Source organism: Aedes albopictus, chromosome 3, assembly GCF_035046485.1.
Source record: "Aedes albopictus strain Foshan chromosome 3, AalbF5, whole genome shotgun sequence".
Lineage (NCBI taxonomy): Eukaryota > Metazoa > Arthropoda > Insecta > Diptera > Culicidae > Aedes > Aedes albopictus.
The window spans coordinates 444766064-444779916 of record NC_085138.1 but is presented as its reverse complement, the minus strand read 5'-3'; the positions used below and the strand labels follow the sequence as shown (position 1 = coordinate 444779916).

At 37.4% G+C, this 13853-nt stretch overlaps 1 protein-coding gene across 6 annotated transcripts in view; it reads left to right on the top strand.

Annotated features, from left to right (window-relative positions):
• Positions 1 to 13853, top strand: part of LOC109407611 (echinoderm microtubule-associated protein-like 2) — an 82106-nt gene that overhangs the window by 13065 nt on the left and 55188 nt on the right. Inside the window, exon 1 of one of the 6 annotated variants that reach the window (XM_019680741.3) lies at positions 3648 to 4513. The exons of 2 other annotated variants lie outside the window; for them this stretch is intronic. The gene's annotated coding sequence lies outside the window, so the exon portion shown is untranslated. Of the gene's footprint in view, positions 1 to 3647; positions 4982 to 13853 lie in introns of those variants that run through there. 3 more of the 6 variants (XM_062856671.1, XM_019680738.3, XM_019680739.3) reach the window with 3 other exon arrangements.

Here is a 13853-nt window from a genome sequence, read left to right as displayed (position 1 = left end):
TTAGACAACTAATTTTTGAACTGTCATATCTCGGAAACCATGAAATTTTGAACATTTATCAAGAATACATTGATACTTATCGAATCCCACTCCCGACAAACTCGCAAAATGTGAGTTCTTCCTTCGGAAGGGAAGTGAAGTGTGGGTCCCGAGATGAACTAGCCTAGGGCTCAAAATCTTCTAAATGAAATGAATTTTGTTGCTAAAAATTCAATATATTGAAAAGCTCTTTTCTAACCTTTGAAAATTTGTTAGCGACCATCTTCAGATCTCAAGCTTTTTAGAACTTTTTAGGATTATAGTTACGATGATTGGAAAATTTACAATATATCGGAAACAATAACGGGTTGATTTGGAAACTCCATATGTTTTGTATGGGATGAAAAATTGGCGATAAACTTTGAGCCTCGTTTGCTCGAAAGTGAGATTTTGTCATTTACACCCCTTATCTTCTAACCTCCTCAATTTTCATAAATCCTTAGAAAAATGTCGATTTTTTTTTCAATCGTATTTTACATCGCAAAGAGATCAATTCTCAAACATTCATGCATCCTTGCTATTTGCAATGAGTAGCTTCATCATCAACAACCAAGCGTCTCCATTTGTTTGCAAAACTCTTCGGAGAAGCATGATTCATGACTAAATCACCAAAAGAAACTAATTAGCTAGCGAGAAAAACGGAAAATTTGTATGGTACTTGCACAATGTTCGGTTTAATACATTTCACCAAAATATTTCTATAAAGGTACACTTAGGATTATGATGATTAACCTGGGCTTGTTAGGGGAATATCTGAAAATAAAAGAAAATCGGGTTAAGTACGGTTCCTTTGAATTCCACTAAGAATTTGCATCCTTTGACAGATACGTATTTCGACCTCAACTGTAAGGTCGTCTTCAGTGTATTGTACAAGTACAAGACGAGTCAAGTACAAGACACTGAAGACGACCTTACAGTTCACACTAAAAAAATCTCAATTTTAATAGTGACACAATTGATCGAACTGCCTGAAAAAACTTTGACATAAACATAAATGTGCCACATTTTTACACTTTTTGTGACGTACGTATTAAGTTTATATTGTTTGAGTTCTTCCAGTCATAATTTTAAATCACAGAACTGATAATTTAGTTCTCTATGCTATAAATTTACATGATATATTACAGAAACATAATGTTTACTGATGTTGAACTGTCAAACAGCACTTTACAAAATCAGATGAAGACTACAGACTGCATTGGAAAATTGTTTATTACGAAAGTGAAACAGCATGAAAACCGCTCGTAAATTTAACACCGGGTTGAGCCACAAACTTGGAAATGACAATCCGTTGCCATCAGCCGATGCAGTGGTAAACGAAAACAGCCACGCTCAGTCAATCAGAAGGCGCCTTTGTCTGCTTGGCTGCGATGACGGCTGTCTCAGTACATACATACACGCCAGCAGTGACGACGCGACAGCCGAACTGGCAAGTTCGTTTATGGTAGAAGTTGTTCATCTTCGACTGCCATCTCTTCAACGTGGTGAGTCAGCCGAGAGAGTAAGATCGAACACTGACACTCTGTGGATCGAAGTTCGATTCCCGAATGGAACCGTTTGTATTTTTTTTTTGTTTCAATATTCGGTGCTATAAATAGCACAGTTCTCAATCATGTATACATACAAGCAGCCGACGCGCTGAGCTGTTGCGGTAAAATTACATGAGTCAAACATTTTCCGTTTCCTGTAAAAATAAGATCGCACACAATTTTGCGTCAAATGTGTTGCTTTTATATGTCGGACTTATATGACACAAAATTACAAGATTTTTTCGAAGTGTGTTGAGGTCGAAATACGTATCTGTCAAAGGATGCAAATTCTTAGTGGAATTCAAAGGAACCGTACTTAACCCGATTTTCTTTTACATATTTACACTTAGGATTGTTCCCGCGTAGGTCCCGACACAGCATAAGTGTTCAATTGGACAATCCACTATTTATGATTATTACTTCAATTGCAGTTCTATTGGATGGCACAATCACACCATGAACACGGTGCATGTTCATATTGCATCAGATATTACTGTATGTACAGCTCAAGCACCAAAAGGGTAATTTGAAACAATTACCCTTTAAGCTGATAAGCGCATCCAAAGTTTGTACATTGTATAATATTTAGAAATTTTAACCGAGCAGTTCTCCACCGACCCAAAAGCCAACAGACATTCAAAACGGATTCTGTTGAAATACTAAATTAGCTTTACCTTCTAGCTACAATGATATCTCAACGCAACCATCTTCAACCCCCGTTTACCATATGTCGGATGCGCGGTTATCGTTCTAAGATATGGAAATGCCGCTGGGCAGGACAACGACACTACTTGGCCGCACGCTCAGCTCTTGAAAACCAGAAACCTGAACACCTCTGATGCACATCAAAGCAAACTGCGAAAATAATACACAAAACAAAGCCAACTTGCTCAATTTTTTCGAAGCTCTCTGTTGCTCTTTAGGTGCCGGCCAGAGTGGACGCGTCACGCGGCGCGGCGCGGTGCAATGCGGCATTTGACAGGTCGCGCGTCGACGCGCGGCAGAACTCCGTTCATTGGAATACAAGGAAAACAATCATAACATGCCAGAGTGCGCGCGGAACGATGCGAAGCGGAAAGCGTTTAGCCGCGCGACGCACGACAAAACAGTGCATGCACTGTTTTACATGCGGAAGTCACGCGGTTTGCGCGGAGAATTTTGTATTTTTGTGTGGATTTCGTCCGTTTTTACCAAACCATGACGTTAATTTTACGAAATTGTTTTTCAAATGTATTCAAATGTGAATATAAAAAATATTAACATGAATTATACCACATGTTTATTATACGGTGGCGTCTCGTAACCTCACTTTTCACCTATTATGCGAAACAAAATCAGTAATTTCTTCAAATTTATGACTAAAGACTTAACGGAAATAATCGAAATCTCTGTCACCCATTACAAGCAGAGCTTTCACATTAGCCCTACCCATGTTTCATGCACAAAAAGGGTTGATACCCTCTCGTTTATTTTACTATCTCAAAGTATTCTACTAGGGTGTAAGCTTAAAAAATAGTTTCAAAATAAAAATGCACTATTTTTGAGTTAACAAACTTGTTCCATTGCCTTGCTGTTTAAAAATAAACCAAGGGGCGCCATTTTTTACGTATACAACCCTGTGGTAACTCTGACTACAAGCTCACTTGTTCATAAAATTTCAAAATTTGTACCTGTAGGACGGGTAGATTTGAGGTTAGGGAATCACCATTGTCCCAAATGTATATCTCTTCTGAATCATCTGAAGTAAATAGCATTTGAGGGTAAATTTAGATAAATGATTTATTTTTAATTTTAGGTTGAGCACAATAATCACATATCTCTTGGAAATTTTTCATCAGATAACATGTACTCATGTGCAAAGGTGACGAAAATTATGAAAACTTTTCAGTTTACTTTACGAACAGACGCGTTGCACCGCGTTCACTCTGGCTATCAAGCCGCGTTGGAAACCACGTCAAAAACGCGCCGCACCGCGTCGCGCCGCGTGACGCGTCCACTCTGGCCGCAGCCTTACTCGTGCAGGCGCGCGCGTCACCTCGCCTCACGTGCTCAGTGGCCGTTGAGAGGCTCTTCCACTTGGGCTACTTCGATTCGATGTGTTGTAGAGGACCCCTCTTCGCTTCGCACACACAGCTTCGAACTCAGTCACCTACCTACCTACCTACAGAATGTAGTCCATATTGGGACACAATTTTACACTCAATGATCGTCACTTCGAAACAGCTGCGCAGCGCTCCGTACCGTCGTCAGTGCCTTGGTATGAGTCGCCCTACACCAGCAACGACATCAACAACGACGACGCAACACTACGACGACCTGGCTGTGGCCCGTGTCTGTTTGTCTGTTTTTGCAGGTTGAGCGAGTCTCTCCGAGGTGATCTCTGCGAGCTTTTGGGTAACGATGCGAGTTTCGAAGTGGCTCTCGACCGGACCGGATTAGCGAATCGCGTTTAGTGTGCTCGTACCTTCATGGGAGTCGCAAACGGCGCGGTAGCATTCCAAGTTTTTATGTGTTACAACTAGCGGGTCGTCGGTCTTCCCGGTTTTTTTTTGCTCTTGCCCTGAGCCCTAGTGTCTAGTATACGGTACCTGACAGGGTTGATAGAAGTGCATGCGAATCGAGTTTGTGACCTAACCGTACTCTGAATGAGCGAGTGGATCATGATGTGATATCTCCTACAGTAGTGCAAAGAGTCATTGGCTGATGGTGTGTCTGAAACGTGATTCGGTTCGTGGCTCGGCGAGACGTGTGCGGTGAAAGGTGAAGGTGCGCCGGAAATAGTGGGTGAAAGGGGGTCGTATAGCCCCCCTAATATGCATTGAATGTGCGACGATGCGGGAAAGTTGTCACGTCAACTGCAACGGTATGCAAGCAGCGAATCTCGGTAGCCAAGCGGGAAGACCATCATCGTAGTGAACTAAAGCAGCAAGCATCGCCAACAGGAGGTAGTGTTTACACTGTCGAACGAAAATGTGAAGCTTTTGATGTGCTAACAAATTGCTTAAACAATCGACCTCTCGTCATCGTCTCCCGTCGCAGTAGGCTAGATATGCACACAAAGTGAGAGCGTGCGATAATCAAACGGCTTTGTGAGTTTTGAAGTGAACAGAGGCAAGGCTAACTCGATTAGACGCGATAATAACCTTCAAACGAGGAAGACGCGAAGTGAGTGCGGCAAAAAAAATCGCTTATCAGCAGTAGACGTGACGCGCATTGTGCGTAATTTTGTTGTTTTCTAAATAAACGGCCGTTTCCAGGGAAACCCTACTTACACTAAAACCACCGGATTTGACAAAAAAAACAAGTGGACTACTTCCCGTCCAAACTGCCATTGCTGTCTGTTATTAACGGTAAAGATCACTTTCGGATTGGTAAATTTTCTTTTTTCCTCACCACCCGTTCCCTCATCATAGGTAAAAAAAACTTCACGGTGGCAAACGGTGCACAAGTTCGGTGTGTCCAATCATTTCACTTCTTTCACTATTATAGCTGCGTTTTTCTTTTACGCGGCGACTCCAATGTTAATGGAATGAACCATGCTGTGGCGCTGCGAGCCGAATGAAAGCCAATGCCGATTTTTTTTTTCGGCTGAAGGAATTTTAGATCTGTTTGCCAAACTGGTGGTAATTAATCGTTTGATTTAAAAACGGTCCGATCAGTTGGGAAAATCGTAGAAAGTGCAATTTAGTACGAGCCGTTTGTGAGCCATCTGTATGAAATCGAATATATTACAGTTTTTTGTGCTCAATCGAACAGTTCAATATTTTAATAATGATGAACCATAATTACCTCATTTTTTAGTCTTGTTGCATTGTCAATTACTCTTCATTAGATAAACAGACGGGTAAAACATATGTAGAATATTTCACCTACCAATGCGTGGTAATGAGTAATTCCCTAATAAAACTTTCAGAAAAGCTATGAAGCCAACAAACTACTAACGAATTCTCTACCACATTTGCCAATAAATGATGTTTCTGCATCCTTAATGATCTTTACGAGGTAATATTTCTCAAATGCAAATATTTGATTTTTACTTTCACTTCAGCACACTTACGAAAACGTGCTCCAAAATAAAAACAAAGCTGTTCCACAACCGAAACTATGTATGCAAATTTATGTCGATTTGCGACAATCAGCGTGTGAAACGAATGACTCTGATTCACCGTCGCGTCGTCAGTATGTGCTGGAACAGCGAAAATGAAAGATAAGCCAAACACTTGGTTTAAAGTAATTGACAGTACATCGCTATTCGAGTGCTCGACCAACTAATCCAGACTCTTAACATCATAATCACGTACAAAAAAGCTCGTTTACTTAAAATGTTAATATCTTCGACTGATGGCACAGATCTTAATTTATAATGCTACTAATGGGCAACATTTACTTATTTAAATCTGAAGATGCCTGCTTGATACGTCCCATAAAATTTACGCGACTCTTTCTAATGGTTTTATTATATAAAATCACAAATTTTATAAAGATTCTTGGTATTTACTTGTGAGATCATCGCTTTATCTCCTCTAGTATTCTAAGCAGAGCTGCAAATGTCATTTCGTCATACCTAAATTCAACCACCTACAGCTCTTTTTAGAAGCTGAACCTGAGAGTGTGGTATATGAAAAACTTGTGCGGGTAGACCAGTTCTGCGAGAAAGTCACGGAAAAACCGCTATTTTTTCGAAAATTTAATGTAAATGTCACGGACTACCTTTGAAAAATAAAAAATGATATTTACCGTCAATATCATTGGCATTTTTCGAAGGTAGTCCGTGACATTTACCTCAAATATTCGAAAAAAAATTGGGGTTTTCCGTGACTTTCTTGCAGAACTGGTCTAGCCGCACAAGTTTTTCGTATACATACCATATTCTCAGGTTCAGCTTCTAAAATGAGCTCTAGGTGACTGAATTTAGGTATAATAAGAGATGATAAAAAAACCTCCGTCATCAGAATTGCTAATATCTCAGCGAAGATTTCGAAAGTACATTGTCAGTAATTTGAAAGATGTTTGATGTGTTGGTGATTTTTTTTATATTTGAATGATTTCAGGCAAGACCCATTGAAGACATATTTCGGGATAGCCAAAAAAGTCTTCAATTTACATAAATTATACTGTGAATTGGACACTTTGGCTTTGCGGTGTATCAAGTGCACCGCGGTGTACGAGCTGAAGATTCCTGCTGTATGAATGACGTTAGAGCCTTATAAAAAAATACTTTTGTAACCCTAGCTATGAAAGTATGAAAAACAGATTTTATATACGAGAATGTCATTGGCACAAATTTCTTAAATGGAGGAGAACGTGCCTCTGGAGCCGACCTACTGATGTCATTGGTAACAGGCAAAAAGTGGCTTCCTTCAGGATTTCATGGTAAGGGTTTCTCCAAAACCTCCAACTGAGGATTCCTCCAGGAAATCGTTCTGAGGATTTTTTCAGAAATTCCATCTAGAGATTCTCCAGGACCTTATTCTTTAAATAACACCAAAAATGTACTTTCAGTAGATTCAGACATTTGCTTTGCGGATTGCTCCAGAAGTGTCATTTGTCGACTACTCAAGAAATGATATCCTGGATATTTTCAGTAATTCCTGCTCCTAGAACTCTTTTTGGGGATTTTTGCAGGAAATCTATCAAAAGTTCTTTTCGAAATTCCTACGGGAGCTAAGTCTGGTATCTAGGAATTCGATATTGGAATTTCTTCAAGATCACCTTTGAGATTCCAGGATGAAACTCCTGAAGGAATCCTAACAAGCAGTTCCTGAAGATTCCATTAAGGAACTCCTATAATTCCTAGAATTTTCTTCCAGAAAGAACTCCTGCAAGGAGGAACTTCTGAATTCTTATAACAAACTCTAGGATGATTCATAGGATTTTTTCAGGATTCCCAGGTATAACTCTTGAAAGATTTCCAGGAGAGCTCCTCAAAGGAAGTTCTACAGAATTTTCAGAAAAAAAAATGGAAGAATATGTGAAAAGTTCTTCTGGAGGATTCTCAGATGAGTGCTCCTGGAGTATTCTATAGTCTATTCCAGAAAAAAACGCTTGAAAGATTTCCACAACTCCTGAAAGGTTAAAAAAAAAACTTCTGGAGGGTTCCCAGAAATAACTCCTGAAAAATTTCCATAAGGAACACCAGGAACTTTTGAATGAATTAAAAAGAACTGAAAGATATGTAGATATGTAGTAATTTACAGATTTGGGTTCCTCGAAGAAACCCTTTGAGTACTCCGGGAAGTTCAGAAAAATTCTCAGGAGCAACTCCCTAATGTTCCCAGAAGCAGTTCCAGGAGGATTGCCAGAAGCAACTCCATATGGATTCCAAGAATAAACTCCAAGAGGATTCCTTGGAGAAACTCTTGGAGGATTCTAGAATGAATCCATCAATTCATAATTGAAGCCCCAGAAGAAACTTCTACAGGTATACCAAAGCAGTTTCCTAGAAGAATGGCAGAATGAACTTCTTGAAAAATCCTAGAAGTAACTGCTGATGAAACTCCAGAAAAACTTTTGGGGGAATCCCAGGGAAAATTTCTGCGGGAATACCTGCAAAAAAAAAATAAAAAAAAAATACCACAGAACATTCTGAAGAAAACCTCGGATTTCAAAAGGAACATTTTAGTGAATTTCAAAAGCAACTTTTATAGGAATTTCAAGATGATCTTTTAGTCTTTACCCAGAATGAGTTCCTAAATAAATTTTGATTCTTGGTGAAATTCCTGCAGCAATAAAAGGGATTATTATTATTATTATTAATATTTTTCTTTATTATCGAGATTTTCAGCCCTCGGCTGATTCATCTCGCAATAAAAGGGATATTTTAGTTAATCTCACAAGAAACTTTTGAAAATTCGCAGAAGGAACTCCAGGAGAAATCCCAAGGATCAGAAATTCTTTGTTCTAATCGAATTGCAAGAGATAACCAAGCGGAATAGTACGGGACAACTAAGAGGAATCTTAGAAAAAATCTTGAAGAAATCTTATAAGGAGTTGCAAAAGATTACATAGGAAAATTTTTCATGATTTCCTCATAGGTGTCCCAGAAAAAAAAACTTCTTAAAGAATCCGTGAAGGAATACATGGAGGAATCTCAGAAGAAATCCTAAGAGAAATTCCTTTCAAAAGGAAGGAAACATAGCTTTATGTCGTAATTGTTTGTGCAGAATTGTGCAACTTTGTACGTGCTAAAAGGAATCATCGAACACAGTTCCACAGTATTCAGTACTTTTGTAGTTAAGCAATGTGTTTTTAGTAAAACTTTCATTTCACATTGAAATATTATAAAACATTTTGTCTAAAGACAGTTATTCCGTCATTGTCAACTGAAAATGGTGAATCGTTTAGAGCATGCTGCGGTAGCTATGCTTATATCTTTTAATTCTTTGTCGTTTCGCGACCTTGTAATAGGGTACTGCACGAAATTCTCTCCTTCTCTTTCACTCTTACAGAAATTTTGTAAACAACGACAACGTGGAAACTTCAAACCCCATACAAAATCAAAACAGTGCAGGGCCCTATTTACGATTTTAACTTAAACATTTCCGTCGACTTTGCACGGGTAATGGGATTGAATTCACGGAGTCCTTTATTTTATGACTTGCTGGTGGTGTTCCTCCAGGAGTTGCTTCTGTGATTCTTTCAAGAATTCTTTCTGGAATTTCTTCAGGAATTCTGTCAGTGGTTTCTCGGATATTTTCTCCAGGAGGAGATCCTTTTGATATTCCTCCAGAAGTACCTTGTGAAACTCCCCAAGAAATTCCTTCAGGATTCCCCATTTTAAGAATTCCTCCTTTTGAGATTTCTCCAGGATTTTTATTTGGGATTCCTCTTTTAAAAAAAAATCTCCTATTGGGATTACTCTAGGATTTGCTTCTGTGATGCCCATAATGATTCCTTTAGAAGTTTATTCTAAGATTCCTCAAACAGCTCTTTTTGAAATTTCCCCTCTTGAGAATTCCTCTTCCGTGAAAAGTTCCTACAAGAATTTCTCCAAAAGTTCCTACTAAAACTGCACAATAATTTCCTTCTGGAAGTCCTTCTTCTGAGATTTCTCCAGAATCTCCATCTGGGATTCCTCTGTAAGTTCATTCCTAGATTCAGCCAAAAGTTCCTTCGCGGATTCCTCCAGGAGTTCCTTCTGAGATTTCTCAAAAAAGTATTTTTGCTATTTCTCCAGGAATTATCTTAGAACTCCTCCATGAACCCCTGCTATGGTTCCTTCAGAAGTCCCTTTACGGTTTCCTTCCATAGATCAGATTTTTTTTCTGGTATTACAACAGAAGATCACTCCGGGATTCTTGCCTGAATTTTACCTATGATTTCTTCCAGGATTCTTCCAAAAGTTCTTTCGGGATTTTTCCTGAAGATCTTTCGGAATTTCTCCAGAAATTCTTACCTATGAAAAATTTGCAGCATGCTCAAATTCACAAACATAAAGAAATAAAAATAAATCATTTTGGAATTGCTTCAAGGTATTCTTCGGATTTCCTTCAGAAACTGCTTTCTAGATTGTTTCAAGAATTCCTTTTAGGATACCATCCGAGATGCTTCCATCTTCTGGAAGCAATTCTTCTAGGATTTCTTTCTGGAATTCAACCTAGAAGTCTTTCTTGAATTCCTCTAAGAACTACTAGTGCATTGGATTCCTCCAACATCTTGTTTCGGTTTTCCTCCCGGTATACCTTACGAAAATAACGAGTGTTTCGTAGAATTCCAGCATATCTGTTGAATATTCCCAAATGTTTCTCATTCAGTTTATTACGAAATTCCTTCAGGATGTTTTTCATGTAAATTCTTATACTCTACACCATGTCCAGTAAGTTCTCATACAAAATACAAATTTAGAAAATATAATTTTATTTCACATCTGTGATACATATTTTCAAAATGAATGCATGTATTGAAGGGCCACATAGTACTGATTAAATAAAGCATACGGTTTCGAATAACGTTATTTTCTATATGTTTTTATAAGCCTAGCAGTTCACTTCCGTTTTCTGAAACCTGTTTGCTCCGGCACGCAAGAAAAATGTTCGAAAAGTTTTTTTTCTACGGTTACTAAATAAATTCCATAGGGCTAAATTTTGTGTTTTATCCCAAGTATTGTACCAAATGAATATAATAAGGCTAAAACAATTCAATTTAAGTCATGATATGGTAAGAAATTGGCAAGTAAGCTCAACTTGGGCTAATTTTCTTGAAAATGACCGCTATTATTAAAGATAAACATCGTAAAACGTTAATTTTGGACAAAACTGACCACAATAGAGATACAAGCATGTTTTAGAAGTGAAAATAGTGTGAAAAAAATGCAGCCATGATTCTTAAAACAATAAATCTCATTAAAACACATAAATGGACATTTTTGTTTAATTTACGTTTTATTTTGTACAAAATAAAATGGCTTCGTTATTCACCAATACAGAATCTAATTTTTTTTTTCTTCTGGTCATACTTGCTACTAGCAATGGTGAGGACAGGAACCTAATTTGTTTCAACTTAAAACTATTAACGAGTAATATGGGACGAAATATCATTTATATGGCGTGCGTGCCAGCTGAAATGGACTTACCACACATAAGCGGCCAGCAGAGAAGGATAAAGGACAGTTAATTTCAAAACATATGCTCTATTTGGTCAGTTCTTAGTTGGCCTTTTGATAAATAACTTAACTTTGAAAATCCTTAATTCAGATGTAAAATTAACTCAATTTGATTTTGTATGAGAACTTATTGGACACAGTGTAATTATATTAATTATACTTTAGGAGTTCCGCATGGAATTCTTCCATGAGTTCCTTACAATCTTTTGAAGAATTTCATCTGTTTTGTACGAAACTCTTCCGGGATTTTCTTAATGGCATCTTCCATTGGCTCTTTCTAGGATTACATTTCTACAGGAATCCCTAAAAAGTGTAAATACATTCCAAAAACAACTGGATGAATCTTAGAAGAAGAAAAACATAAAGAAATCTCGAATCAGACAGAATTCCTGGCGGAATCTCGAAAGGTGATCCCAAAAGAAGCTCGTGGAGAAATTCAGGAAAAACTCCCCTAAGAATCCCATATGGGACCTCTCGGAGACTCAGAAGAAACTCCTGAAAGAATCCTGTGAGAAATTTCTTCAGAAATCACGGAAGGATTTAGAGGAATCCGAAGAAGAATTCCTGGAGAAATCTCAGAAGTAACCAGAAGAAGTTTCTGTGGGTATCTCAGATGAACTCCTAATGATATTCTTTCAGATATTTGTCCTAGCTAGTTTTCAGAAATTTATTCAATGAACACCACAATTTCCCCCTGATTTTTTTTTTCAGAAATCCTCTCATAATTCCATAGTTCCATTAGAAATTCTTTGAGAAAAAGATTTCTTATAACTCATCGAAAGATCAATTTTGAAAACCATCCTGAAAAATCCTCTAAGTATTTCTTCAGCAATTCTGCCAAAGATTCATTCAGAAAATCTTCCAGATAATTTTTCAAAACATTCTGCCAGGAATTCTTTTGTCTTTCTGGATTTTTTCCAGAATCTATACAGTCCTGAAGAAATTTCTTTAAGAATTCCTTTTTGAAAAGCTACCAGAAATTGCTCCATAGATTATTTCAGAAATTTGTATGAGAATTCTTAAAGGAAAACCCACGGATTTCTTCAGAACTGCTCTCAGCGATTTTTCAAGAAAAATTAAATTCAGGATTCCGCCAGAAATGTCTCCAAGTGATTTCTTTGGAAAATCTTCCACAGACTTCTTCAAAAATTCGTCAAAAGATTCCTTCAGAATTTTTTCCAGGGACTCCTAAGAAATTTCTTCTGGGCTTACTTCGGATATTTCCTGAAGAGTCTCCCCAGAAATTACTCCAATTCTAAAATTCTTTGAAGTATATTTTATGGATTCTTTTTGAAACTCCGTGAGGGATTGGTGTAGAGATTCTTCTTGGAACTCGTTCAGAAAATACTTCTTTAGTTTCTCCAATTTCAGACCTTTTTACAGAATTCTACAGATTTTTTATCAGTAATTTCTTCAGCATGGTTTCTCAAGATTGATACAGTAATTCGTACAAGTATTTCTTAAACAAGTCCACCAGGTATTTGTTTAAGAATTGCTCTAGGTAATCCATTGAAAATTTCTGGTGGAACATGTCTAGGAATTTCTTCAGGGATTTATCCAGAAAAAAACAGAGGAATTCTTTCAGGAATTGTTGCATTGATCCAACAGAGATTCCTTTGGATTTTTTTTTCAATGGTTCCTCAGAGAATTCCTCGAGAAATTCTTTCAGGATCAGACATTTCCAAAGTATTTTTTCAGAAGTTGCGCAAAACAAAACTAGACAAACCTGGAGGCTGGAGGATAGTCTAAAGGAATCCCTTCAAAAACTCCTGGTGATACTTTTGCAGATTCCTAGAAGAAATATTTAAAACATTTTTGGGGAGATTTCAGGAGAGATTTCCTGGAGCAGTTTTGGAAGATATCTCTGGAGAAATTCCTGGAATGCCTGGGAGAATACTTGACGCACCTGCTTGAGACACCTCCTAAATTCCTAGCAGAAAAATCATGAAAAACGTATGTAAGAACTCTGAAAGTAATTCGAAGGACAAATTGCTTGAGAAATATTTGAAGGAATCCGTCAAGAAATTTGTAGATAAATTTTTCAAAAATTACCGGAAAAATAACCTCAAGCAGTACCTAGAGAAACCCATAGAGGAATTTTCAGAAGAATCTTTGGAGAATTTTCTAGAGGAGTTTCTATATAAATGTCTGAAAAAATATCTGAATATATGAAGAAATATTTGAAGAAACCTAATGCAGAAAATCCAACAATTATTTTTAAAAAGGGTTCATGGAAAAATTTCTGAATTTCTAGAAAAAAAACCTGGAGGAATTTCTAAAAGAATCTTTGTGAAAAAAAAATCTGCAGGAATTGCATTTTTTGAAGAAATCTTTAAATGAAATTTTGAAGAAAAACTTCTGGAGAAAATTCTGATAATATTCGTGGAAAATATCCTTCGAAAATATTTGACATTTGTGAACGAATGCATGCATGAATTTCTGTGGCAATCCTTGAACAAATTTCCAGAAGAAGATAATTCCTGAAGGATTCCTGAAGAAATCTCCGGGGAAATTACTGGAGAAATTTTTAAAGAATTACATAGACAAGAATTAATTCTATAGGGATATCTGGCAAAATATTTGGAGAAAATGAATCCTGCCAAATTCTTCTTTAAATGAAAATTCTGGAAACAAATTGATAAATCCTGAAAAATCCTTAAAGGAATTTTTGGTAGTGTTTCTGG